Below are 4,374 nucleotides of genomic sequence, written 5' to 3'. Positions count from 1 at the left end.
AGTCCATACCCCAGCCGGACTCGCACTGCGGGTGGGGCCTGGGTGGCTTTGCACCTACTTCCTTCTTCTCTCCACAGCTGGCCTGGCAGGGTTCGTTGACCCTTTGTTTTCCCCTGTTAGCGCAATCGCGCTCTCTGGATTGAATGCCTGCAGCCCTGAGCTGGCTTCTTTGGAAGTTGAAGGTTGTCTATCACTGGCAAAAGGATGAAAATGAAGAATCAAATCTGAAAATACTCAGGAAAAAGCCAACAGTTCTGCTGCTAAGATTTCACCCTGCATCCCACTTGAGTTGGAATGAAGCACCATTTCCGGAGGACGGAGGAAATTGTGTCTTTCTAAGTCATAATCAAATTTTACCTAAAAATCTTATCGTATTAGAGGAGAAATTATTTCCACAAGGAAGGACTATATCTAGACAATCTTCCCGCTTGACCTATCTCAAATAGGACCAGGGAACCAACAGCATATATTTCATGGTGTAATGGTATTATTAGTGAATAAATCACTGTGTCCTGAGTGAATAATAATTAGAAATGCATTACACCTATAGATAACCTGTGTAGTTTGTGGTTTTGTAGCCAAAACATGTGAGTATTCAATATATATTAACTGGTGATTTAAAAAAAAACACGAAAAACAAAACAAAAAACCTCTAGAGATTGGAAATGGAAAGAAAATACATAAGTAGAACTGTGTTCAGTAAGAGCTTCATAATTACCTGTTATATTCTAACCAATCATCAGCAAGGGGTCTGTGTTTGTAAATCTGGCTACCGCATGAAGAACTGTGTGCTGAGGAAGTTGGTATCCAGGCTGTACCAAAGGAGGCATTTCAGTAGTTTTGCTGTCACCTTGGGAAAGAAGTCTTTACCGTTGGCTCTGGAATCTGAATTTGAGAGCTAAACAGAATTAGATTCCAGCTGGTGGAACCACATTTTTAATACATAATCAGCCAGATGCCGATGGCTCACACCTGTAATCCTTGTTACTCAGGAGGCTGAATGAGCTCTGAGGATCAACTTTTGAAGCCATTCTGAGCAGAAAAGTCTGTGAGATTCTTATCTTCCAATACTGGCAAAAAGCTGGAATTGGAGGTATGTGTGGGTCAAGGTATATTGTGCCAATCATATATATATATATATATATCAAATCAAATATATATATATTTCTAAAAATACTATACAGAGGGGTTACAGTTACATGAATAAGCTAAAGAGCACATTTCCTGTAGAGCATTGTTACTTCCTCCTTTGTTTTTCTCCTACCATCCCTTCCCTCACCTCTCCAACTCCTCTCCTCCCCACCTCAAGTTGTAAAGTTCTTTTTCAACATAGTGTCTTTTATATCTCATTGTTACAATGGGTCAACGTGTATCCTTATTTCAGCATTTTGTTATTTCCCCTTCCCCTCCCCAAATTAGAAAAATGTATATACAAGATGCAGGGCACTGGAATCAAATACAGTGAAAACAGGAGTTAGACCATGGGGGAAGAACATACAAAAGGAACAAAAAAAAAATCACAAAGTACATTATAAATACATTAATAACAACAGCAAGAAAGATAAAACCACTTGTGTCCCTATCTTGGGGTTCATTTTGCTTAGTATCATCTTATCTGGTCATATGTACATAGCTTTTGACCTTTTCTGCTTGTCCTAGACATATACTAGTTATTGTAAATAAGGGAAACCATGGGACCTATGTTTCTTTGGTCCTGGCTTACTTCACTTAATATAATTTTTTCCGTCTTTCCATATATATATATATATATGTATATATATATATATATATATCACATTTTCTTGAGCCATTCATCTACTGAGGGGCATCTGGGTTGGTTCCATATCTTAGCTATGGTAAATAGTGCTGCAATAAGCATAGATGTGCTGGTGGCTTTAGTATTGCCTTGTTTGTGATCATTTGGGTAAATGCTCAAAAGTAGGATTGCTGGGTCATAGGGGAGCTCTATGTGTAGTCTTTTGAGGAACCTCCATACTGCTTTCCAATTGCTTGAACAAGTTTATACTCCCACCAACTATGCAGTAGAGTTCCCTTTTGTACTTAAGCTGAGAAAGCTAAGGGAGAGGCCCTGATGTGAATATGAGTGCCTGGATTCACATCTATTACACATACAGGAAGTGGCGCTGTAGCTCAAGTGGTAGAGCGCTCGCCTTGAGCTGAAGAGCGGAAGGACAGCGCCCAGGCCCAGAGTTCAAGCCCCACAACCGACAAAAAAAAAAAAAAATCTATTACACATACACACACACAGACACACAGACACACACACAATTGCTAGAAGTAGGGGTGTGGCTCAAGTGGTAAGATGCCAGCTTGAGCCTTGAGTTCAAGCTTCAGTACCAGCATAGACATATAAAAATGAATTCTTGAATTGAAAGCAATGAATGCACTCTTTTTTTTTAAATAAGTTTTTATTGTGAGAATACTTTTTTTTAAAGTGGTTCAGTAAATAACTCTACCATTGCTCAGTAGTTCTGATCAAGCACTTTTAACCCATTCATATGTCTATTACAGGGTTGATTTTTCTGTCTTTCCTAAAGGTTTACAACACAGTTTCATCAAGTATAGATAATTCTAATTGATTTTCCTCCTATACTAGTTGAGATGTGCCTCACAATTTTTTAAAATTTTATTTCCTTCTCTGTCTATGTCACTTTCTTCACTGCTTCTGTTACATTTTATTTGTAATTTTAGGGAACATACTTAACAAGTTTATTTCTTGCTGTGGCAACTATAGGTGACAACTGTTAGTTTCCTGTTTTGTGGGAGGAAGACATGCCCACTCTTTCCCTCAGTTGCCTATGTCTCCCTCCCACTTTCTATATTCTGTTTGTGTTCCTTCACATTATCAGGGCTGATGATATTTCTTTCTCATTTTTATAGCACTAACATTTGCTTCATATTTTAGTTGATCCTAAAAGCTGAAGGTCAACAAATAGTGTTGACCTTCAAATCTCAACCCTCAGATCCCAGCATCCTGAGTAGCTAAAAATACAGGCTTGAACCATCATCCAGCCTAAAATTATATCTTTTATTTGCAACTAAGTCAATTGAAATAAGTTCTGCCTATTTGGAAAAGTATATTTGTATTCTAGTCAAGCACTTAAAATTCGTGTGACTTTGCCTATTACTCGGTCAGAAAACCAATTTTATTATAAAATCCATGTAAAGGGTTATATTGGCACTTTTAAAATTTAAATCTATCTATCTATCTATCTATCTATCTATCTATCTATCTATCTATCTATCTATCTATCTGAATGCTCACTATGGAATCAGAAACAGAAATAAAACTCGGATTGCTCCCTGTCCTTCTTAAGAGGTTCACTAAAAAAATCAAAGTTAAATATAAAAGATATCATAGGGTATTGGTCTGAGTATGTGCTAATGCAACTTTTGTTTCTGTTTTGTACACATAGATGGGGTAGAAACAAAGTGTGCATGTATGCAGTTGCACTGCTTGGAAGATAACAGAAAAATTGTGTTGGAAGCAGATTTTGGAGTGGCTGAGGTTGAACCTTAGATCAGCTTATTGCTATCTGTGACCTTTCAGCTTTATCATCAATAAAAGACTGATAATGACAATATTTGCTTTATTATGGTCATCTGGATGATTGATGTTACTCAAATGCTTACATTGGGTCTTGATACATAGTAAACTGTATATTGTTGTGAATCCTCCCAGAAGCCACATTTTGAAATATAGAATATTGGAGTCTTAGGATACAGTTAACAGGGTGCAGGCAGCAGTTGTTACAAGGCCTGCAGCCACCAAATAAACATAACACAGCTAAGAAACATGCTAGAGAGGAAAGAAAGAACAAAACCAATAACAACAAGCCAATTCAGCTCCAATGGAGAGCTGAATTGGGATGCCATGATGACCAGAGATGACCCAGGAAACAGGACACAGGAGACGATCATGGAGACATACCTGGCAGGGCATAATGGTGGCCAAGCTAAATAGGGTTGGCTCAGGGGGCAGAAACACAGGAACTTCCCAGTCCCAGGCACTGGACTGACAGTAACCATTCAATCAAGTGTCCACACCTGTCTCCAGAGATCCGGCACACCATCACCTGGGAGGCAGATGATGGGCAGGGGGTTTCGTTCCCCTCCAGCATGAAGACAAGATGCTAGACCCTACCATCCAACCATGTGGCCAATATGGCGGCAGCCAGACCTGACCTCCTTACTTCAATATATGAGAAGAAGAATCTGAAAAAAAAAAAATCTGAAGCAAGGCATTGTTTTAGTCAAACCCAGATTGACTCCAACACCTGAGAATTTTGAGAACCACTTGATTTAATATGAACTTAGGCTAAAGACTTAGTCTGTGACATAGCTTGAAATTTT

Source organism: Dipodomys merriami, unplaced genomic scaffold (assembly GCF_024711535.1).
Source record: "Dipodomys merriami isolate MVZ:Mamm:240054 unplaced genomic scaffold, mDipMer1.0.p SCAF_9, whole genome shotgun sequence".
NCBI classification, from domain to species: domain Eukaryota; kingdom Metazoa; phylum Chordata; class Mammalia; order Rodentia; family Heteromyidae; genus Dipodomys; species Dipodomys merriami.
This window is presented reverse-complemented; position numbering follows the sequence as displayed.